The following is a 26567-nucleotide window of genomic DNA, read 5'->3' on the forward strand; positions in this document are numbered from 1 at the left end:
GTATTACTAGTAACTGCCTTTCCATTTCTCTCGAGGCTTTTGATATTCTGATTGCTGTTTAATCCAGATATTCTTCTGACTTTGTTCCATACTTCAGTCATGGGAGTGTTTGCATTTAACGTTGATACATATTGAGTCCATGACTGGCGTTTGGCATTTCTAGTTGTCTTCTTGGCTATTGCACGTTGTTTTGTATATTCAATTTTATTCTCGAGAGTCTTGTAGCGCTTGTATTTGTTAAAAGCTCTTTTGCTAGATTCAACTGCTGTTTTGCATTCATGGTTCCACCATGGGACGGGGTTGCGTTGTTTTATGTATGAAGTTTTTCCTATTGCTCTTTCTGCTGCTTCTGTGATAATGGTAACAATGTTCTTAAGGGTCTCGTCTATGTTTGAGGTGCTTTTAAATGTGGTCATACTGCTTTCGACTAAATTTGAAAAAAGATTCCAGTTAGGATTTTTTAAATTCCATTTTGGGGTAAATGTCCGTCCACGTTGGTTTTTGTTGTTATGAATAAAAATTGGGTAGTGATCACTGTTATACAAGAAATCCAGCCTATCCCAGGTGAGCTGTGGGGTCAGACCTGGGGGGATTCGCGTTTTGTTTGGTTTGGAACGTGCTTTTTTCGATATCGGAGGAACAGAGTCCGCTCATGGCCTACTGGGGATCATTTCTTGCGTAATTTTTATATTTTTTTATCATAACGCCGGTTCGCTACTACGATAAACGATAAATACTCTAAAATAACAATATTGTATAATAGATTTATCGCTTAAATGCCATTTGTTACAATATTTACAAATACAAAAAAAAACAAAATGCACCATCTGAAAGGTTACGAAAAAACATAAGAAAACGAAGTTTGTACTACGCATAGAACCGGAGATAGTTTTTTAATCCCAGCTCAATAATTGTTTATAAATATTAAGAACTGAAATTCAGATAGTTTCTCAATGAAATTTCAGTTCTTCATATAAAATTTATCTAATTTTAATATAAATCATCATCATTCTCTTTGCCTTATCCCTATGCGGGGCAGTGGCGTGCTGGAATTTTTCAAGCGGCCCGGTGATTTTATAGAAAAGCGGCCTCCCATCCTCATTTTGCCTTCTATTATCAGGATGTTTTACACGTTATTTATAAAATCAAATAAACAAAAATATAAATTATTTTTAAATCAAACATAAAATTTTGAATTCAATGATTTTTTAATTTGCTATATTTTTTTATTTAAGAATAAGCAATCTTACAAATAGTAAATGACATGTATGACAATATTGTATGTAGTAAGGCAGAAACCATAATTTCCTGAATAAATATAATATGAATTTGATGTAATTAAAATAAAAGTAACATAAAATTTTGAGAATTTTTCAGTTATGTGTTAAGTTGGAGTTTGAGAGTACAAATACAAGTTAAGTGCAAATACTTTGATTTAACAATATTTAAAATGTTAATACAACACAAAAATCTAAACATTCTTTTATAATTTCCACATTAAAGTAAATTTTTGAGCAAATTCGTAGATTATTTCATTTTTAACTCATTCAAAGCTTCTTTTTTCTATAGCCATTAGCATAAATGTTTCCAAGTGATCTTGTGTTAAAGTACTTAACAGATTTTTTATGTATTTCAACGTTAAAAAGCTTCTTTCAAGATACGTGTCGCTGAAAAAGTTAATAAATGCTTATATACTATTTAAATTTGGATAAGCACACTGATATAAGTTGTAATACTTATGCAAAACAGCGTAACAGTAAGCTATACAATCTTTACACTTTTTAGTACCACATGGAGGTGAAGTTTTCTACGATATCAACAACATTGTCATTTGTTACTTCATGTTCATTATCACTTAGATTAATAATATCATTCTTTATATTTTCTGTAGACTGAATTCATCATTAACTCGATCTTCTATAATTTCAGTATTTTGCAAAATCCTATTTTTTAATACAATCGATTTATCAGCAACATCCACGAGTTCTTCTATAATTGTATTCCCAGATATGGTAGGATAACAATTTCTGAATTTTTCAGTAAATGATTTAAATGCCGTTAAAGGTATACCATTTTTTATTGTATCAAAATTTCTAGGATGTAGAGTGATTATATCATCATAAAACGATGTGTCTTGATCAAATCGTTTTTTGATACTTCCAATAATTCGGTCAAAATTGTGCAAGACGTTTTTCCATTTTTTATTCTGCAGAGTAGGTACATACATCATACATGTTTGAAGAAAATTGGAAAACCATAAATATACTTGTAGGCATGAAAATAAATATTATCTGTAGCAATCTATTTATGTATATAGTCTTATTCAATTACTTACTTAACTTGTATTTTACAATTAAAAATTTTTAAAATTTTTTTGAAATGTTTTTTAATAGATACTATTAACAAAATTAACATTCTATTAGAACTTAAGAAAATATTTTTTTAGTTACATTTAAAAATTTTTGTGAACCTCTTTCACCGGCCTCAAGAGGCCGCGGCCTCTCGGTGATTGCACCGATTCATTTATATGGCCAGCACGCCACTGATGCGGGGTCGGCTTCCCTAATTGCATTTCTCCACACAATTCTATCTTGGGTCATATCAATGTTAATCCTTTTTACCAACATGTCATGCCTTATCGTCTCCCCCCAGGTCTTCTTTGGCCTTCCTCTCCTACTCCTTCCAGGAATCTGCACTTCAGCAATTCTTCGTATTGGGTGATTAACGTCTCGACGTTGAACATGACCAAACCATCTTAACCTATGCTTTCTCATTTTGGCATCAATTGGTGCCACACCTAGACTTCCCCTAATATACTCATTTTTAATTTTATCCTTTTTTGTCACTCCACTCATCCATCTAAGCATTCTTATTTCCGCCACATGCATTCATTGTTCCTTTATCTTTTTTACTGCCCAACATTCAGTTCCGTACATCACAGCCGGTCTTATGGCTGTTTTATAGAATTTTCCCTTCAACTTCATTGGAATTTTCCTGTCACCCAGCACACCACTCGCTTCTTTACACTTCATCCATCCAGCCCTAATTCTACTGCATGCATCTCCATCTATTTCTCCATTACTCTGTAATACCGATCTTAGGTACTTAAAACTATTGCTTTTTACAATCAGTCCACCATCGAAAGATACCATTTTATTTGTAGTAACTCCATCTTTAAATGAACATTCCAAATACTCTGTTTTTGTCCTACTAAGTTTTAAACCTTTTTCCTTCATAGCTTGTCTCCACTGTTCCAATTTTTGTTCTAAGTCTCTTTCACTATTTCCTACTAACACGACATCATCAGCATACATTAAGTACCATGGAATGTTACCCTGTAGTTTCGCTGTTATCTGGTCCAAAACTAATGAGAATAAATATGGACTAAGCACCGAGCCTTGGTGCAATCCTACTTTCACATGAAATTTATCAGTCTCTCCCACACCTGTCCTAACACTAGTAGTTACTCCCTCATACGTATCCCTCACAATCTTTACATATTCACCAGGGACTACTTTCTTATTGAGTGCCCACCACAGAATCTCTCGAGGAACTCTATCATATGCTTTCTCAAGATCAATGAATACCATATGAGCGTTTGTTTCTTTACTCCTGTATTTTCCATCAACTGCCTTATAATGAAAATTGCATCTGTTGTTGATCTGCCCTGCATGAAGCCAAATTGATTCTCGAATATTTCGGTCTCTTCACGTATCCGTCTATCAATTACTCTCCCATATTTTCATGGTATGGCTAAGCAGTTTTATGGCCCTGTAGTTTGTACATTGTTGTATATCTCCCTTGTTTTTGTAGACAGGTACTAGTACACTGCTTCTCCATTCGTCTGGCATTTGTCCAACTTCCTTAATTCTAATAAATAAACCTGCTAGCCACCTTGTTCCTGCCTCTCCCAATGCTCTCCAGACTTCCCCAGGAATATCATCTGGTCCTACCGTTTTTCCTTTCTTTATTTTTTGAAGCGCTTGAGCCACTTCCTCATTTGTTATTTTGGTGACCATTGCTGCTACTGTCTCCGTTGACTCTACAGGCTGTCTGTCAAATTCTTCATTTAATAAGCTGTCAAAGTACTTTCTCCATCTCTTTTTGACATCCTTTTCGTGAACTAGTATTTTATTATTTTCATCTCGGATACATCTAATCTGATTAAAATCTTTTGCTTTCTTTGCTCTCTGTTTGGCTATTTTATATATCTTCGCTTCCTTTTTCGCCACCATATAGTTTTGAAGATCTGTGTCGGATCTGGTTTCTTGCCACTTTTTATATAATTTTCCCTTGTACTTCGTTTGACCACCACCAAGTCTCTTTATCCTCAAACTTTTTTCCTGACGTTTTCCCAAGTATTTCAATAGCAGTCTCTCTAATACTACTGGCCATTTTTCTCCAAATTGTATTAGGGCTTCCTTTCATGTTTTAACATATTTTGTCTACTATTCTTTCCCTGAATAGGCCTTCCTTCTCATCTTTTAGCATCCACCACTTGATTTTTTGTGGTCCTCTCCGATTTTTTGGTTTACCTTCACTTTTTACTTCGATGTCTAGAACAAGCAGCTTATGTTGTTGCCTTACTGTCTCACTAACTATTACCTTGCAGTCCGTGCATTCACGTATGTCTTCTTTTCTTATCATGAAATAGTCTATTTGGGATTGATGTTGTCATGTAAAATTTATCTAATTGTGAAACACCGCTAAAGTTAGTAAACACATTTTCAAAAAATTAATTTTTCAATTTTCTCCATTTTCAAAATCAAATGCCTCTGTCATAATATATCCATCTATTCTCACCATAGCTTTGGAGTTCTCCAAAGTCATTGGTATAAGTTTAACCAACTTATTGGGCATCCCTAACACAGATAGTTGCTTTAACATCTTCTGTCGATCTACACAATCAAACGCCAGTTTGAAATCAATAAGTATACAAATTGTAAATTGGTATGTTATAATCAACACATTTTTCATGTATGTACCTATATCTCTTAACATATGTATTTGGTCTATAGTGGACCCCTTTGGTGTGAAACCACATTATATGGTATTATTCTGTAAAATTTCTTGGTATTTTTTTAGACAGCCTCCCTTCATATCGATTTGATAAGTAAGAAACTCGCCTCAGCCTGCTATGCTATAAGATCTGTTTCGAAAGAACTCAATTTAGCATCTTCTAAACTAACATATTTTTCCTTGTTCGAGTCTCATCTTCGATACGGTCTTCCTTTTTGGGGTTCTAGTATAGCTGCTCAATTAGATGTTATTTTTAAATTAAAAAAATGCAACAAGGTATCTGTTTGGCCTCAGAAGAACAACACATTGCAGAAGTTACTTCAAAGATCACGGAATTTTAACCCATCCATCTTTATATATTTTAGAAACTGTTTGCTTACGTCGTAAACACATGCATGTCTTTCCAGCAAGGCCTCATCATGACTACTCCACCAGAAATTCAACTTTTGATGTCTATTTACCGATCCCGTTCTCTGAGTTAGTAAAGAAATCTATATTATATTCCGCAAAAAAACTATACAACCCTCTCCCTTTACAACTCAAATCTGCAACATCTTTCCCCAAGTTCCGTTAAATGACAAAAGCTCATCTATCTAAAAGACCATATTATTCAGTAGAAGAGCTTCTTAATGACTAACTAAGAAATTACAGTAATGTACAAGTAACCAAACTTATCTAGTATATTTGGGTGTCACATGCAGCAGCTTAAACCTATTAGTTCCTATGTCTGTATTTTACTTTGTTGCAATTTCTATTACGAGGAAACAGTAGCGATCAACAGGTAGCGAAAACGCGTTCCAAGATTGCGGCTGTAATTTTGAATATTTTTTCGAGATATTTGGCACACGTATTCGTAATATAATAAAGAATTGCGGTACAGAGCCCAATTTGAAAAATATATTAATATGTGGAAATTAATCTGTAATTAAATACAATATTAAAAAACGAGCCTGTACCGCCATTAAGAAGAACAAAAAAATACACTTTCTTCAAATAAACTTTTTTATCCGATGCCTAGATTTTGTGTCATTTTGGAACTACTAAAATGTTTCATTTCATTAGTAGTTCCAAAATGACACAAAATCTAGGCATCGGATAAAAAAGTTTATTTGAAGAAAGTGTATTTTTTTGTTCTTCTTAATGGCGGTACAGGCTCGTTTTTTTAATATTGTATTTAATTACAGATTAATTTCCACATATTAATATATTTTTCAAATTGGGCTCTGTACCGCTATTCTTAATTATATTACGAATACGTGTGCCAAATATCTCGAAAAAATATTCAAAATTAGAGCCGCAATCTTGGAACGCGTTTTGGCTACCTGTTGATCGCTACTGTATCACCTTAATGTTTGCAATATATCGGTTTTGTTTTTTCCATACTTTATTAACTTGTATTTTTTTATATTGGCAATTTATCAAATTTCAAAAAATCGTATTTGTTATTGTTATTGTTATTATTATTTTTTTCTGACTTTATGTTAAGCTTTGTCCATAAAATTTGTATAATTTTCAATGACAATAAAGCAAATTTCTATTCTAATCTATTCACCAATCATTTCCTCCGAATAAGATTCCAGGTGGCTATATATATGATTGCTGATAATATATTGTAGACGACATTTACAACTGTTACGTCCCTATAATTTTCGCAGAGTCTTTTGTCTCCCCCTTTGTACATAGGAAGTATGATTTCTACTTTCCAATCCTCTGGGATGACCTCTAGTGTCCATATGCGGTCGATTAGTTTATGGACACTCTGCCATAGCACATCACATGTCCACCATTCTTTATGAGCTTTGTAGTTTTTCCATCTGTGCCAGGTGCTTTGTTATTTTTTAGATGTTTTATGGCGTTTATAGTTTCTTCCAATGTTGATTGCTCAACTAGTTGTTCTGCTCCGTGGTGAATTATTTCTTCATCTTGGTTTTGTTGTTTGTCTGGATTTAAGAGCTCTTGAAAATGCTCTTTCCACCTTTTCATTATTTCTGATAATTGCCCCATTTTTGTCATGTATACTTGTGTGTATTACTTGGTTTCCTTGTAAAATTTTCTAGTCTCTCTTCTGTTATTGTAATCTGTAATTTGTTATATTTTTCTATTCAACATTTCTCTCTTTTTCCTTCTACACATTTTCTTTTCATCTTTTCTCAGTTCTTCATATGCCCTTCTATTCAATCGGGAATCCCTTTGTAGACATTTCTGTCTAGCTATATTTTTGCTATCTATTACTTGTTGGAATGTCGAAAAATGCTGGGCTGAGAATCTCCTGGACAGACAGAATAACCAATGAGGAAGTACTAAGGAGAATACAGAACAGCAGAGAGATACTGGATTCCATCAAAATAAGAAAACTTCAATACTTGGTTCATATAACACGTGGTGACAGTGACAGATATGAACTCGTAAAATTAATTATGCAGGAAAAGATTCAAGGAATGCTTAGCATAGGTAGGAGAAAAATGTCCTGGCTGAGAAATCTCAGAGAATGGTTTGGATGCACCTCAACTGAACTCTTTCGGGCTGTAGTGTCAAAAGTGAGAATAGCAATGATGATTGCCAACCTTCTTCGCGGATATGGCACGTAAAGAAGAAGAAGACTTGTTCGCAATCTTGGTCAAACCATTCCGCGTTTCTTTTCTTGAGGTTTTACCCAATGTTTCCTTTGCTGTGTTCGTAATTGTAGTTTGGATGACATTCCATTCTTCTTCAATGTTGTTTTGTTCTCCTTTTTCATTTAATGATACTTTTATTTTCTGCTGGTACTCATTTTTCTGTTTAGGATCTTTAAACATTATATGTGTTCCATTTTCTTTGTTTGGCGCCTTTCTCTATTCTTACCATTGATACTCTTTGTTTTATCTTCGATATAACCAGGAAATGGTCCGAATTGCAATTTGCGCCTCTATTAGATCTAACATCCATTACGGAGGTTGCCCACCGCTTAGATATTAAAATATGATCAATTTGATTACATTTATTAGTACTGGAGTACCTACTCGATTTAAAATTTCCAGAAACGTATTTAAAGAAGCTGTCAGCAAATAGAAGAAGAGTAATGCAAAGTATTGATGAAATTATTGTTCACTATAAAGAAAAAAACCGGGTCTAGGACCTGGATCTTAGGTATATAAAGCCAAAATCGGAAAAATGAGTAAACTTTTTTTCACAGTAAGCATTTCAGGTTTGGTTTATGACTTTACTGTTTATGGGAACGACGAAATGTTTCACCGCTATAGCTTTAATCAAAGCCAAGGAATTGGATCTTAACCAAAGGCAAAATAAGAACAACTGCGTATCTGGTAAAGAAAAATCCTAAGGAAAATCTTTGGTCCGGCACTTGATGAGGCAACAGGATAATATGGACTAAGAACTGAAAAAGATCTAGAAGAACGATAAGCAGATGCAAACATAAAGAAATACATCCCAGAAGACTCCAGTGGGTAGGACACCTGAGAAGACATTCTGCTAAAATAATAGTAAGACTCGTATGGGAAGACGTCCAACATTCAGGGATGGTTTGATAGAAAGTTAAGCTGAAAACTCTGTAGCAGAGAACCTGATATTGTCAGCCACATTTTTTATTAGGAAAAACCCTTTTGGACTCTACCAAGTGACCCCAAAAACATACGGTACCCATATATGGGCCATTCCACGAACATACGCCTGTTTTGGATTACTTCGACAACGAATATTTTACTGTGCAACATAAGAAGTACGAAAGTAAATGGCGCTAATAATTATTCCAATGAACAGCAATGTAATTTGCAATTTACTTTCGTTCTTCTTGTTTTGCACAGTAAAATATTCGTTGTCGAAGTAATCCAAAACAGGCGTATGTTCGTGGAATAGGGTATATTAAACGTACGTGTACAAGCTGGTACAGGGTTGCAGAATTTTGGAATTGACTGCTTAACGACACATTTAGAACATACTACCTTATAGTCCAGGGCGCATCTGTTTTGAGATGGACGTTGAGAGGTGATTCAAATTTTTTGCAGAAATTGCTTGAAAATAACTCAAATATTAATATTTGAGTTATCCTAACACTCAAAATGGTCCGGAACATTGTTTAAATAATCAAAATGTCAAAATATGAAGGAAAAATTCGATTTTTTTATTGGTTTTTTGATAATAATTTTAAAACTATTCATTTCTGAGTAAAGTTGTACTGACATAAAAGTTGTGTAATTAAATTTCCTATAATATAGAATTGGTTAAAAGTTAAAAAAATAGTCACCCTTGTTACAAAATAGCAATAATTGCGAAAAAAATCATACAAAAACAAGTATTTGCATTTTACGTTTTTCAACCATTTATGCTACACTTAGGACCTTCATATTTTACCCAGAAAAACTTTATGATACATTAAAATAATACTGTAAATTTCGTTAAGATCGGTTCAATAGATTTTGCAAAATAAATTTTGCAATCTAGCTTTTGCAAAAAAAATTCATTTTTTTTAAATGTTGCAGGACTAAAAATAAAGCAGATAGCAAGTTGAATTTTTTTTAGCTTATAGAAGTGTACTGTACCTTTCATTTGCAATTTGCAAAATTAACATCGATTAATTACCACGGTGTCAGGAAATTTTTTAAATAAACATTAATTTTTGGTGCTACGCGCAGGACAGCGGTGTTCGATTCACACAAGTTGATTTCCACCAAAATTTCTTCCAATCTTTATCTAATATATTATTTTCTTACTCTATATTTTGTTGTATTTTAATATTTTAGTTACACAAAAATCAAACTAATTGAATTATTGTTTCTGAAATATTGTTTAAACAATTGCATGTGTTTAAAAATAACTTTTATTCTAAGTTAAAATATATTAACAAAGAAAGTATTTGCTAAAAAAAGTGTTATTTCAAAGGATAGAGTATGTGTTTTTATTTTGCAATAAACAAATTTATTTATTTATATCGAAATGTAATAAAAATGAAAATGTATCAATCAATATCAAAGGTCATTGGAATGCCCAATCAGAGCAAACTATCCGCTGTCCTGCGCGTAGCACCAAAAATGAATGTTTAATTAAAAAAATTCCTGACGCCGTGGTAGTTCATCGATTTTAATTTTGCAAATTGCAAATGAAAGGTATAGTACACTTCTATACGAAAAAAAAAATGGTAACTTGCTATCTGTTTTATTTTCAGTCCTGTACATTTTGAAAAAATGAATTTTTTTTGCGAAAGCTGGATTGCAAAATTTATTTTGCAAAATCTGTTAAACCGATCTTAATGAAATTTACAGTATTGTTTAAATGTATCATAAAGTTTTTCTGGGTGAAATATGAAGGTCCTAAGTGTAGCATAAATGGTTGAAAAACGTAAAATGCGAATACTTGTTTTTGTATGGTTTTTTCGCAATTATTGCTATTTTGTAACAAGGGTGACTATTTTTTAAATTTTTAACTAATTCTACATTGTAGGAAATTTAATTACGCAACTTTTATATTCATACAACTTTTCTTGGAAATGAATACTTTTAAAGTTATAATCAAAAAACGAAGAAAGAATTCGAGTTTTTCCTGTATTTTTTGACATTTTGATTATTTAAACAATGTTCCGGACCTTTTTGAGAGGGAGGATAACTCAAATATTATTATTTAAGTTATTTTCAAGCAATTTCTGCAAAAAAATTTGAGTCACCTCTCAACGTCCAAATGTACTAATATTTTTACAGATGCGCCCTGGTCTATTATTCTAGGATTGGCATGGGCCGCATATGGAGCTCTATCAGACATCTTCAAGAGCAGCATGGCAAATTATTTGAAAAAGAAGACGTTCGACCAATGTGTGCTTCCAGTCATCACTTAAGGTAGAATTCCGCACCAAGCGACCGAGACAGGAGACCGCGACAGGCGACAGATAGGTCGCGAATAGACGATAGTTGGTCGCTGGTCTCGGTCGCGGGCTGCAGAACTACCCTGATATAATTGCATTGAGAGCAGTCGTGGGGAGACCTCGCCTATCTGTCGCCTGTCGTGGTCTCCTGTCTCGGTCGCTTGGTGCGGAATTCTACCTTTACGGCGCCGAAACATTATCTTTAACCCAGGCAACAGCAACCAAACTTAAAGTGGCCCCAAGAAGAATGGAACGGTCACTACTTGGACTGACTCTCAGAGACAGGGTTAGAAACGAGGAAATTAGAAGAAGGACGGGCGTCACAGATGTCATAGAGCCAATAGCACGGCTGAAGTGGAATTGGGCGGGCCATGTAGCCAGAATGAAGGACGAGTGGAGGACCCAAAAAATTACAATGTGAAGACCACGAGCAGACAGAAGAAGTAGAGGTAGACCATCTACACGATGGACAGACGACGTCAAAAGGATTGCTGGGAATAGGTTGCAGGATGGCCAAGACCTACAAAACTGGAAGAAATTAGGGGAGGCCTATGTTCAACTTTGCATGCAGAAGGCTGGATGATGATGATGAGCTTATTATAGTAGACCTTCACCGGGAGAAGTATTAATTTTTACTCCTAAGAATAAATATTCCCCTTTAGAAAAAAATAATTAAAAATCAAATAGAAATAAAAGGATCACGTTATTTTCCGTGTTAGTTTTCTAATTGAAGGACACAATATCTCACTTAAAGGTAAATATCGCCGACAGAGAAAGGGAAAATATTTTCCGGGACAGAAGAAGGGAGACTGACTATTCGCACATTTACGCGACGTGGAGTAGACGGAGAGGGTATTTTTTTGGAGGAACGGAATGTAGATGTGGGGGAGGGGGTCGAAAAGGGGTGAAATATAGAGAGAGAACAGCAGCGGTGATTTCTGAATATTCATTCCTCGCGGAAAGTGTAATGAATATTGCTGAGGGGTAGTTATTGGGAGTGGAATGGGGCGAGAGTGTCATTTGAGGGATTTACAATTCAAATTTATCGGAATTTCTAGTTGGGACGATATTCATTTTTGGGAGGATTATGGTATTGGGATTAATCGAAGATGGAGATGTTAGTTATTGACAAGAATAGTTTTTTTGATATCATGGTGCTATCCGCTAGTTGAGGTTAAAAATAGTGAGATTTTTTGTAATTCATCTTTTAAATGCAGTTTTAGAAAATATTTTGAGTTATGCCACTATTGCAGCAAGACCCTTTTTGATTAAATAAACTAACTAGAGATTATAAAAACCTTAGTTTTTTTTTTTTATTAACATCTTTTTACAATCTGTTTTACAATGAAAACAATAAGTAAAATTGTTTGTCTTTACAATGGCAGAGAGATGTAAGGTCCAGTGACCAAAGCATCACGACACACACACATTACCTTGTTTACCGGTGAGATGCGCACATACACTGATACGCGAGCACGAAAACTAAAACTAAAACTGGCACAGAACACAATGACTGGACGCTGCTGAAGGCGTAGCTTCCTCTGCTGTAGGCTCTGTCAGGATCGGTTAGGTAGGTCCAAGGGATCATATCGCTTCAATCTCTTCGCTTGTTGCTTGTTGAGAAGATTGTGTGCCAGGGTGTTTGGATGTACCCGCAACCTATTTTGATATTGTTCAGAAAATTTTTTGCACTCTTCGGAGACTGATAGTACCTGAAGATCTCTATGTATTGCGTCATTATGGATGTACCAAGGGGCATTAGCGATTGTTCTTAGAGTTTTGGATTGAAATCTTTGTATTTTCATAATATTAGATTTGCTAGCTGATCCCCAGAGCTGCGAACCATATGTCCAAATGGGTTTTATTATTGTTTTGTATATAAGCAGCTTGTTATCGATCGATAGGTGAGAGTTTTTTCCCAACATCCAGTAAAGTTTTCTGTATACAATTCCCAGTTGAAGTCTTTTCGTCCATATATGTTTGGTCCAAGTTAGTCGTTTGTCAAGGTGAATACCTAGATATTTTACGTCATCCTTTTGAGGTAAAGGATGTCCATCGATATTAAGTTCTGGACATGTACCTCTTCTTAGAGTGAATGTAATGTGTGTGGATTTTGAGGGGTTTACTCTAATTCTCCAGAGTTTAAGCCATTCATTTGTTTTGTTCAGATGTAGTTGCAGTCTCTCTGATGCTATTTTTGGATTACCATGAGAGGCCAGGAAAGCAGTATCATCTGCGAATGTTGCAAGTGTTAGGTCGTTGCTTGTTGGCAAGTCAGCCGTATATATTAGGTATAGGATCGGTCCGAGCACACTACCCTGAGGTACACCAGATAGGATGGGGTAGAGTTTTGTATAGGCTTCACTATATTTTACCAGATATCTCCTTTCTGTAAGGTATGATTGAAGCAGTTTGAAGTAAGTGTAAGGTAGGTTTTTCTTTAATTTGTACAGAAGTCCTGTGTGCCACACCTTGTCAAAAGCTTGAGAGGCGTCTAAAAAGGCTGCAGTGCAGTATTGCTTGTTTTTGAGACTAGTTCTTATTGTTGTGTACAGTCTGTGAACTTGTTCTATTGTACTATGTTGATTACGAAATCCGAATTGATGGTCAGGTATGAGACTCTTCTCTTCTAATATTGGTTTTATTTTTCTTAACAGAAGTTTTTCAAACACCTTAGAGATGACTGGGAGCAGACTTATCGGTCGGTATGAGTTGACATCTTTTAGATCTTTTCCAGGTTTTTGAATTAGTATAATCTGTGCCAGTTTCCATTGCAACGGGAAGTAGTGCAGACTTAACATAGCAATAAAGATCATAGTGATTATTCTGTAACAATCATCGGTTAGTTCCTGAAGGACCTTACCCGTTATGAGGTCGAATCCTGGTGCCTTATTAGGTGTTATCTCATTATTTATTATCTGTTTTACTTCTTTAATATTAAACTTGGAGATTGGCAGTTCCATTTGATATGGAGCCTCAAGAAAAGAATGAAATGGTTCTTCTTGTTCTAATGGTACTACTCTAGTAAAGGGACTAAATACTGTCGAAAGATGTTCTGCGAATGTCTCGGATTTCTCTGTGTCTTTTGGTCCTTTTACTTTTCTCGTCGCCTTCTATAGCGAATAGTTAGTGTCTTTGAATGGAGTCAGATTTTCTAAGTAAGTTTGAATCCCCCTGTTTTTTTTCTTCTTTTAATAGATTTTTAAGTCTTCTGGTAATTCTGTTTAGATTTTCTTTGTCAATAGGTGCATGTGTGTTTTGCCATTTTCTCATAAGTTTTCTTTTTTCTTCAATCATGTTTTTTGCACTCAGAGAACAATTTATGGTTTCCTTCCATAATGTTTGTTCAGGTGTAGCACTCCATCCCGCCTTTTGTATGGAGGTAGTAAGTTGTTGTACTGCATTTTCAATTTGTATTTCTGTTTTAAGTGGCAAATTCGTTGATATTTGTTCTGTTAATGCACTTCGGAATATGTTCCAATTTGTTTGGTTATTGGTTAAGACTGGAGGCTTATTTCTGAGTATGACTTTGGAGTCTAGGTCAATTACAATGGGAGAATGATCTGACGAGAGGTCCCAGCATGATTGTATTGCTAAGTAGTTAAGAGAGATACCTTTAATCACACAGAAGTCTAAGAGATCTGGTGTTTTATTTGGATCTGTAGGCCAATAAGTTGGTTCTCCTGTAGATATGTGTTGTAGATTGTTCCCTATTATCGACTTCAGCAGTTGTCTACCCCTTGTTGTGATTATTCTAGAGCCCCAGTGATGATGTTTACAGTTAAAGTCTCCTCCTGCTATGAATTTGTGTCCAAGTGAACTAAAATAGGTATTAAAGTTATTTTCGTTGATGGATTGGCCAGGAGGACAGTAGACAGCAGATAAGGTAAGGTTGCCTAACCAGTCATCAATGACAATGCTAGTTGACTGCAGGTACTTTTCACTGAACTTATTTAACTCATGGTGTTTTATATTAGATTTGATAATGATAGCTGTGCCACCGTGTGCTTTGTCATTTGGATGTTTTGTGTAGTGAACAGTGTATTTTGGAATTTTTATATAATTTTTGTCTGTTAGATGGGCTTCTGATATGAGCATAACATCAATTTTCTTCTCGTCGAGAAAAATTTTTATTTCTTGGATATGATTCGTTAGCCCATTTGAGTTCCAGACGGCTATTTTAAGTGCGTTTTGCATTAGTGCATTTTGGAGATCATAGTGGTAAGGAGATTAAGCATAGTATCCATTCTCTCCATTAATTTTGCCATCATGTTTTCCAGGTTGGCAATTGTCGTTAAATGGTTTGAGCCAACATTACTTTGTTGGTTTGTGATTTCAGCTGTTTGACTATTTCCTGACGATTTTTGAGCGTAAGAAACACCAGGGGTTACTGTTTGGCTGTTAATTGTATTGATGTCTGTTCTATGGGTCTCTTGTTTCTGTCTTAGTTGGGGGAACTTTTCTTTTTGTATTTGTTTGTATACGCTGCAGCCCTTATAGTTGGCCGGATGGTTTCCCATACAGAGTACACATTGTACGTTATTGCTGCGTTCCTTGCGTGGGCAGTCTAGAGTATGATGATTACTTGCACACTTTACGCATCTTGGAGGCATATAACAGAATTTTTGTGTGTGGCCATAACGTTGACATTTGGTACATTGGGGAACCTGACGCTTGGGATGTGGTGGTTCGAAAGACACAATCATATTCTGAAGTGCTCTCACTTCATAAATGTCTTTATTATTTGGCTTAGCTTTTAGTTCTATATAAAAAAGCGGAAGCGCCGTTTTGGATCCATTCTTATATATATATTAGCTATGTTGGTTACTTCGTGTCCCATTTGTGCTAACTCATCTTTTAAAGCATCTTTATCTGCTGTTTGATGCATATTACGAAGTACAACTCGGAATGTTCTTTCTTCCTTTGTTTGGTAGGTGTAATAGTGGGTTTTTTTCTCATTTAGTGCTTTGGCTATGTTTCGGTAATGTTCAGAGGTTGTGGGCTGGATCTTTACTTGGTTGTTATAAAGGCATTTGATGGTGTATCCCAGTGGGGATATTGTTTCTAACAATTCTCTAAGAGGTTTTATATCACCTACATCTGAAACAAATATGGGTGGGGTCTGAATACTATTTTTAACTTCATCAGTTTCAGTTAGGTTGGTCTCATCAGGTATTTCATCTAAGCTAGCAAACCTATTAGACGTTGGTGTGGGTGCTTTGAGCCAGTAATCGCTCATTATTGTTTGTTTTAGTTGTTTATCAGCTTCAGGGCTGTCCTTTCTTGCTCTTTTACGCGCTTGAACAGTGTCCCATCCTTGGTCCTGATTTTCTTGGCTATCGTGTAGATTACTGATGTGTATTTGTGACGGTTGATAAGAATAAGAAGAAGAAGAAGCATGATTAGAAAGAAAAGAGTTACCTGGTTGTTCTTGTTGATTGTTAGTAGAATCAGTCTCTTGGTGCACTATAATGCTTGAGTAATTTTCATTGCTTTGTTGCTCACTAGACGAGGCTGTGGTTGAATATCTCGATGGTTGTTCCATGGTATTTGTTTGCAAGTTAGCGGTGTATTCTTCTGAAGTTGATCTTCTCGTCGGAGATCTGCTCACTTTATTTGAATTTAGAAACGGATTGTCTTTGTCTATGATTTCTACATTTTCGCTCATCCTGTATCACAATTAAATGTTTTATACATCACGAACAATTATTTTATGGGACGCCTATGACTTTATTTGCCGGTATTTTTGCGTATAGAAAATAGAAATAGTACTTGTTTTATTTTGTTTGCGTTTTTAAAACACTGGTAATTAATATTACTAATTAACGATAAAGTTTGGAACAAAAACTGGTTACTAGATATTTTTGTACTAAAAATAAATTTATGCGACCGTCTCTAGCAAAGGTTGGATCGAGACTAAAAACCTTAGTACCAACAAAAATTACAAAATCCAAATTAAATTTTACAAAAAATAAGATCACAAAATATTTATGCAACACTGACCCAACTCAAAATGTGCCACTTTTGATGGCAATAAGGTACCCCGATCCTTTCGTAGGATTACGAAAGTGTGTAGTGTCAGTAATGTAGCCAATATTTGGAGCTAATCACATAATAAAATAGTGACACATCTATTATCTTAGGGTCTAATATTGAATAATTATGAGTTGTACCGGTAATGGAACTGAACAGAATGTGTATTTTAATGTTTAACCTATTCCTAATCCAAAACACGTATTTTTTGAGTTGTGCCCATTTACGCGATGTGGTGTAGACGGAGAGGGTATTTTTTTCGGAGGAACGGAATGCAGATGTGGGGGAGGGGGTCGAAAAGGGGTGAAATATAGAGAGAGAACAGCAGCGGTGATTTCTGAATATTCATTCCTCGCGGAAAGTGTAATGAATATTGCTGAGGGGTAGTTATTGGGGGTGGAATGGGGCGAGAGTGTCATTTGAAGGATTTACAATTCAAATTTATCGGAATTTCTAGTTGGGACGATATTCATTTTTGGGAGGATTATGGTATTGGGATTAATCGAAAAAGGAGAAATTAGTTACTGACCGGAATAGTTTATTTTTTTGATATCATGGTGTTATCCGCTAATTGAGGTTAAAAATAGAGAGCATTTTTTGTAATTCATCTTTTGAATGCCAATTTTTTAAATAATTTTGTGTTATGCCACTATTGCAGACCCTTTTTCATTAAATAGACTAACTAGAGAATATAAAAACCTTAGTAACAACAAAAATTGCAAAATCCAAATTAAATTTTACAAAAAAATAAGATCACAAAATATTTATCAACACTGGCCCAACTCAAAATGTGCCAATTTTGATGACAATAAGGTATCCCGATTCATTCCTCGCGGAAAGTGTAATAAATATTGCTGAGGGGTAGTTATTGGGAGTGGAATGGGGCGAGAGTGTCATTTGAGGTATTTACAATTCAAATTTATCGGAATTTCTAGTTGGGACGATTTTCATTTTTGGGAGGATTATGGTATTGGGATTAATGGAAAATGTAGATATTAGTTATTGACCGGAATAGTTTATTTGTTTGATATTATGGTGCATTTTGTTTCTCTGAATTTCTAGCCCCATTCTTTCCATATCTTTTTCCTCTTTCTTGCTTCCATCTATTGTTCGGTCTTATTTTTCTCTTTTTTTTGAGTCCCTTTTAGTATAGTTCATTACCCTTTTGGAGTCTTCGTGTTCAGCATACTTTCTGGATTCATGTCTCTGTGCCTTTATTACTCCTGTTGAACTAGGTTGTTTGTATAATATTCCTTTAGCTCATCCTTTGTATTCTTCAGGATTTTCCTTTCTCAGATCTCCAGTAAATTTTGTTCATTTCTTGCCATTGTCCATGTTTCACTACAGCATGTTACTATATGTTGTATAGCTGTTTTGTATAACTGTATTTTTGCCTTTTTTGATAAATCGGTTTACGTGATCTTATTGCTCCTAAGTACGTAAATATTTCTACCATTTGGAATTCGTATGATTTTCTTTCTTCTACTTCTACTTTAAACATTTCTCCATTTCTGAACTGATCATCTGTCCATTCCATAAATCTTGCTTTAGTTTCATTTATATACAGTCCCATTTTCTTCACTGCTTCTACTATTCTCTGTACTATCTTTTGTAGCTCTTTTTTTCCTCTTGCCAGCAACACCACATCATCCGCAATGCCAAAACTTGGTGTCTTTTTTTTGATACAGGAGTGCTCTATTGATTTTCGCTTCTTGAATTATTTTTTTATAGGCATAATAGTAACGACAAAGGCTTTATTACTTCGTTTATAAATCTGTCCTATGATTGATTGTTTATTTTGACTCTGATTTCTGTATTCGTTAACTTAAGATGTATAACGTTGCGTAACTTTCTGCTAGGTGTTATGCCCTAGTTGAGCTTAAAAATATATTCTTCATCTTTCAGCTAGTGATATCTTATTTTTTTTTATTTTTAATGTTTATTAGGCAATCTGTTATAACATATAACAATAGGCACATTTTATCTGAGAAATAATGGCATGAAGAGATTGTGACCAGCGCCACACATCTCTATAGAGATAATATTAAATTACTGTATTACATATATTAACTTAGCTACTGTAACAATATTAATGTTTGTGCGCTAAATCCAATTGTGTCTGTCTCTTTAACCGTTTTGTTTCCTGACTGTTGTCTAACAAATTAATTTCAAGCACATTCGCGTGGCTTTCAAGACGTACGATGTATTTTGCACTTAACTCCACTATCACTTCACTGACGGTTTTGGTTTCCAGATCATTGTAAATATCCCAGTTAGTAACAAACCACGGAGCATCGATTATTGACCGTAACACCTTGGACTGGAATCTCTCAATTATGGATACATTCGACTTGGATACTGTTCCCCAGAGCTGCAGACCATATGCCCAGACTGATTTGAATATTGTGTTGTAGACTAGCAGTTTATTTCTTATCGTGAGCTTAGACTTACGCCCTAGAAGCCAATAATGCTTACTAAATTTTATGCCCAGTTGTTTCCGCTTGTTCCATATATGGGTTCTCCAGGTTAATCCCCTGTCCAAGTGCATGCCCAGATATTTTACAGAGGTAACTGAGGGAATTACCTTATTATTTATTGTTACTGTAGGTGATTCACCGTGACATTTTGTAAAAACAAAATGGTTCGATTTTTGTTCATTCAATTTAATTCTCCAATTTTGTGCCCATGTATTTGTTTGATTTAATACTCTCTGGAGTTTTGCAGCAGCTTCGACGGGATTTTTGTGTACTGCTAGGATTGCAGTAACGTCTGCAAAGGTGGTGGTCGTTATATCACGATTTGTGGGTAAGTCGGCTGTGTAAATCAGATACAGTTGTGGTCCCAGAACACTTCCTTGCGGTACCCCTGATCTGATGGGATATAGTTTTCTATAGGCTGACTCAAACTTCACTCGAAAGTATCTTTCTGATAAATACGACTTAAGGAGTGTATATAGTTCCTCTGGTAAGTTCTTTTTCAGTTTATACAACAGTCCTTGATGCCAAACTTTATCAAAAGCCTGGCTAACATCGAGGAATGCTGCTGAACAGTAACTTTTTTCTTCAAATGTTTTATTTATAACGTTGACCACTCTGTGAACTTGTTCAACGGTGCCATGCTCTTTCCTAAAGCCAAATTGGTGGTCGGGTATCATATTTCTGTCTGTTAGTATTTGTAGAAGTTTTTTTTCTATTATTTTTTCCATTATCTTAGACATTACTGGCATTAAACTAATTGGTCGATATGAAGGGGGCTCATTTGGGGGTTTTCCTGATTTTTGTATAAGGATAATTTCCGCAATTTTCCATTGCATTGGGACATGTTTTAGCCTTAGTTCCGCATTACACAATTGAGTTAGCATTTTAATTGCTTTGGTAGGTAGATTTTTAATTACCTCACCTGTGATTAAGTCATAGCCAGGTGCTTTCTTTTTTATTAGATTATTGTTGATTATGTTTTGAACTTCTTTGGGTGAAGCGTGTAGTGTTTTCTCCTGTCGGGGTTTGGTTCTGTAGGAAATTGTAGATTTCTTGATCGTTATTTGTTGCAGCAGCTGGTATAGGTTTGAAAACTTCCTCTAGGTATTCGCCGAAAGTTTCTGCCTTTTCATTGTTTGTTCTGGCCCATGTTCCGTTGGATTTTCTAATTGGTTGGTAGTGATATCTTATGCCCACTAAGAGGTATCTATGTTTGGTTTTCTTAACCAAATAATTTTTTCCATAAAATAAAAATATATACCATTTTTATTCAGTTGCAATGCGAAGGCAAAACTGTCTTATTCTTCATTTAGAACAGAGAGCGCAAACCAACACTCTAAATCGACCATTTTCGACTCTATTTGAAGTGTTCATCGAGAGCTTATCCCCGGTCGGATCGGAGTTTTGTCACTTGGGGCAGAGAGCAGCAAACCTACGCCTCTCTGATGATAACTCCAAATAGAGTCGAAAATCGTCGATTTATAGAGTGGTGGTTTGCGCTCTTTGTTCTAAGTAAAGAATAAGACAGTTTTGCCCTCGCATTGCAACTGAATAAAAATGGTAAGTATATATTTTTATTTTATTTTATATTAGTTTTACTCCTTTGAGTAACGAGGTCCATTTTCCGTTCGTATTTACCAGCTGAACAGACGGGGTCGTGAATTGTAAGTTTTTGAACTCCCTCTTGTTCTCTTCGCTTCAGAATCCATCTGGCTTGCAACTTTTAGAAGCCATGGAGGTTTTAGGAATATTTTTAATATTTTTCAATATGTTTAATATTTCTATTAGGTTGAAAACTTTGACTTTAATTTTTTCCACTTCTTTACCTAGGCTTCCAATTCATCAATCCATCTTCCACGCAGTTGTCTTCTACTTCTTCTGCCCTCTAGGTTTGAAAATGTCAATCTCTTTTTGTACTCATTATCTGACACCTAGCGATGTGTTTAGCTCATCTTAATCTATGCATCCTAATACATTTCACATTACCTTGATCTATATATGGCTCGTATAATTCAGAGTTACATCTTCTACGTCTACGACATAGAGACCATTTTCATTTAGGTACGGCCCCAAAAATATCTCCAATTATTTTTTTCTCAAATATACCAAGTAGTCTCTCGTCGTTTTGTGATAAAGTCCATGTTTCAGCCCCATGTATCAAAACCGATCGGATTAAGTTCTTTTAAATGTTAAGAAAACGTTTTAGGTTTTTAGTTTTCATATGTTTTTGAAAACATGGAAATTCTGTTTGTTTTTGTTATGTGTCTTTTTACTTCGTAGCTTGTCGTTTTTATTGTATTTACTAGCGATCCAAGATATGTGAATTCTTTGACTTGCTGAAAGGTATAGTTCTTAATTAGGATTCTCTGTTGAACATTTTGGGGGATTTTAGCAATGAACGTATATTTGGTTTTCTCCTCGTTTACAAGTCCTAGTTGATTTGCCGCGTTCGTAAACTTTGTAAAACACTGCACTATGTCTTTAAAAAGCCAGTCAACGTGGCTGGTTAGGGCACTTGCCCAGAGTGAACAGCAACATACCTGTTAAGTAAATATAGAAAGCATTATCGACAAAAGAGGGAGGAAGAACAAGGTCTAAAGATAATGGGATAATGTGGTTGGAAAGAATTTGAAGCAGAAAGAGAAAAAATGGCATAAAACGAAAGAAGGAAGACATTTTGTAAATAGTGCACAGCAATATTTTTTCTCCTATCGTTATATTCTCGAGATATTCCCATGTTAAGATTTCCAAATCTCAAAACTTGCATTGGCCCAATTTTAATTCGATTATTACGGGTACCAATCTCATATCCTCTTAGAAGCAAAAAATTAATGATAATATTAAAATTTCATTACAAAAAGAAAACAGCATTGAAAACAAGTGAACAACTTCATTAATATTAATAAAAAATATAATAACCGACGAAGTACAAACACTCTAACAATAATAACAATAACAAACATAAATACACCAACCTATAAAAAATTTATTACGGCTATATAAAACTTTAATGTGTTGGCATGTTATTAATATTTTCTACTGTTTTGAATTATTCGTTTTGGCCTCTTTTTAATCCGTTGTAGCATATAAAATAATAACGATACCTACAAAGCCACATGAGAAGCAATGCTTAGAATACCGGACCGTCAGCTAACATAAGTTATGTTGAAAATATTCTTAAAAAACATTTGTCATAGAATATTTTAGATTGAATTAAATGCTGAACTGGACAGGATGGATAATCTGGATTTAGAAACGAAGTTTCTAAACCAAAGTTTCTATACATATAAATTGAAATTAGAAGAAAATAGTAGAGGCTACTATATGTATAAGGTCGATTTGCACCGATCTGTTTAATGGATAAAAATTATTTAATATGTAATTTAGCATGTTAACAATTACAAAAAACAAGGGTTGCCCGATCTAATCTTGTTCTAACTTAATTAATAATAATTAATAATTAATTAATAATTAAAAAATTACATTTTTTTATGAATTAAAAAAAATTTCGACCCCGGCAGATATTATATCAGATTTTTTGGATCATTCTAAACAAAAAAGGTCTTTTGTAATTTTTCTCTAGGGTTGATCGTTTTCGAGTTATTAACAATTTAAAACTGAAAAAACAACGAAAGATGACAATTTTCATGGTTCAAAAACACAAGTAAAAAATATCATTTTTGTAATCATTAAGTACATAAATGCAAGTTCAAACCTTTTTTCTATCAGGTCTCGATAAAAATTTTAGCCACGTTTTATTCTAAAACATATTTTTTCTACAACCACTATTCAAAGTGCACTTTTCTGCACGGTTTTATGTTAGCAAACTTGATATTTTCTCACAGTATAAGATATTTTGACATTAGTGTGCAGAAAAGTGACGTTTCTGTGCCGCAAAGTGACGTTTCTGTGCCGCAAAGTTCTTTTCTGCACAGTTGACTACCTCATTCTGGGTAACGTTATATTCTGTTTACATCCGTAGACTACCGCATTCTGAGTAACGTTATATTCTGTTTACATCCGTGGTTAAACTTTAGACAAATATATAACCTATAAGACAATTATTAAATTTAACTATAGCATAGAAACTAAATTATGGATATTACAACTGTTTTATTTTACAATTTTATTCTTATTAAACATTTTATAATTATCAAATAACCAATAAGGATTTAGCAACCTGTGCAAGAGACGTCGAATGAAGTAGGTTTTGTGTAAATCCGTGACTGCATAAATATAATGTCAATAATGTGTAATAATTGTTTAAATTTAAACAAATTAAGGCAGTGCATTAATTTTTTAACTAATTTCTGTGCAATTCATTTAGGTATAAGGAATTTAAATTGATTAGTATGTATTAATTAAATACAGTTTAAAATTTATCACATAGGTACCTATTATAATTAATCGTCGTTTGGAAATTGTGATTTTTATTTTTAGGAAAAACTGTGCTTGTAGAAAAAGTATAGTGTGAAACACGTGCAGAAAGGTAATTTCTCACTCGTTTGAATTGCGGCACTCGCTTGCGCTCGTACCGCAACTTTTCAAACTCGTGAGAAATTAGTACCTTTCTGCACTTGTTGCACAATATACTATTTTTAATTGTTAATGAGGAAGGTTTCTTATGGGGAGACGGGCATTAACAACTATAAAACAATGTTTCAGAATGAAATAAGTCCAAAGGACTTATCAAGAGCTGATAAAATAAAGTTTGAACTTGAATTTAGGTATTTCGTAATTTCAAAAATAATATTTTATACTTATGTTTTTGAGCCTTGAGGATCGTCATCTTTCGTTCTTTCTTCAGTTTTAAATTGTTTATAACTAGAAAACGATCAACTTTAGAGAAAAATTACAAAAGACCTATTTCGTTTAGAATGACCTAAACAATCTGAAATAAATATTGTTTATTATATTTTTATTTCAATTATTCTAATTGTTTAAAAAGTAGTAAACTTTGTATCTGGGGCTTTTCGTTGTTTTCCTCGTAATACGCGAGATGTCGCTAGATTGCGTCTCAAAAGGTGGGTTCATTGCATCGCGATGGTTTGCCTTAAAAGAGGCAGAATGTTTATATTCCCTTCAGAGTTGTGACTGCATAAACTTCACTGATGATGCATAAGGATGCTGAAATAGTTGCTATATGGAGATGGTAGTCCAACTCTGAATCGAATATAAACAAAACCTGCCTTGAACCCTTTTTTATCTTTTTCATTTTACTCAGTTTTTGAGTATTAAAAACTGTCTTTCGGTCCTTTTCCTAGACGAAGAGAAGGTAAATGCGTGGCCTAAGTGTCCTCTATTTGCTTTCTCCTATTTTCGTCGTCTCTACGTGATTATATATTGTAAAATCCGGAGATATGGGATGCAGCCAGAAAGCAGTTTATTAACGAAAAGTCTTAGATTTAAAATATTGTTTATTATATTTTTATTTCAATTATTCTAATTGTTTAAAAAGTAGTAAACTTTGTATCTGGGGCTTTTCGTTGTTTTCCTCGTAATTCGAGAGATGTCGCTAGATTGCGTCTCAAAAGGTGGGTTCATTGCATCGCGATGGTTTGCCTTAAAAGAGGCAGAATGTTTATATTCCCTTCAGAGTTGTGACTGCATAAACTTCACTGATGATGCATAAGGATGCTGAAATAGTTGCTATGTGGAGATGGTAGTCCAACTCTGAATGGAATATAAACAAAACCTGCCTTGAACCCTTTTTTATATTTTACTTAAACTTGTTTATTTAATACAATATTTATTGTAATTTATACCAATAATTAACTTCGAAAAATGTTTAAAGGAATTTTAACTGTAACAATGTCAGTGTATTTTTTACGTTTATATCTTGTTTACTAAAATTTTGACGTTTATCATTTAATTTAGTGACAGTGACATTAGCGCATTTTGTTTATGTTAACTGGAATTTATAACTAATATTGTGTTTGTTTTTCAAGTTATATTGTGTTAAATATATTATAACATATTATGTATAGTTATAAGTTATATTATTATATTATATTTATATAGTTAAATGTAAATATACATTATAACTATATAATATATGAAATACGTCCACCGACAATAGCCATTTCTTAGATTCACTGACAGTATTCGCGATTGAAACGGAATATAGAGGGCAGGTCGAATGCAGGAAAATGGCCGATATAAATGGTATAAACAAACATTCAATTGAGGAATAGAACAATACTGATTTGATTTAAAATATTTTAATGTGCTCATAATGCTGAAATTTACTAAAATTCTTGAAAAGTGACCAAATTCCATTCAAATCAACAATTTTCTGGTTCGTTTATACCACTTATAGTGGTTCAAATTTATTTCACCAGAGGTCAGATACTTTGTTTTTCATCGCGAATAGGTACAAATTTAAGCTTATAATTTTTCTGAAAAGAATAGATCTTATATTGACTATTTCTAGTTGTATTTTTACAATAAATAAGAATTTAGTAATAGTAGGCAACCAATTATTCAGCCACGTACTAGTAGTCCAGAAAGCCACTGCGCATCCGCTAGGAAAAATATTCTAATTCGGATTTTTTGCACAGTCTTACTCAAAAAGGACTCCTTTTAACAAATTTGCATGTTGCCAGGACCAAAAGGTGGTCAAAAATTTTTTAAACGTTTTTTTTTTGTTTTTATCCTAAAATTATTTTTTTTACATGTCAAAAAGTTTTTTTAGGTTTTTTGGATCGTTCCAAACAGAAAAGGTCTTTAGTGACTTTTCTCTAAAAATGATAGTTTTGGACATATAAGCGATTAAAAATTGAAAAATTGCGAAATCGGCCATTTTTAACCCTCAAAAACTATGTGAAAAACTGAAAATTTGAATGTTGCCAAGGTAGGTAGATATTCTTTAAACATCGATTGATGAAATCCCGACGAGTTTTTTGCAATACAATATTCAAAACTCCTTTGTTTTTTAATTGCTAATCAAGTGTGCGCGACACTATTTTCCACCGACATGCGACAGTATGGTGCAAATGGAAGGAATAAATTCGATATTTCGTAAACCGGCGACTTTAAGAAAAAATCCCGAAATAGGTCGATTTTTATTTTTAAGTTATGATATTGTGGCATATATGGTATACTAGTGACGTCATCCATCTGGACGTGATGACGTAATCGATAATTTTTTTAAATGAGAATAGGGGTTATGTGCTAGTTCATTTGAAAGG

This window comes from Diabrotica virgifera, chromosome 6, assembly GCF_917563875.1.
Source record: "Diabrotica virgifera virgifera chromosome 6, PGI_DIABVI_V3a".
Classification (NCBI taxonomy): domain Eukaryota; kingdom Metazoa; phylum Arthropoda; class Insecta; order Coleoptera; family Chrysomelidae; genus Diabrotica; species Diabrotica virgifera.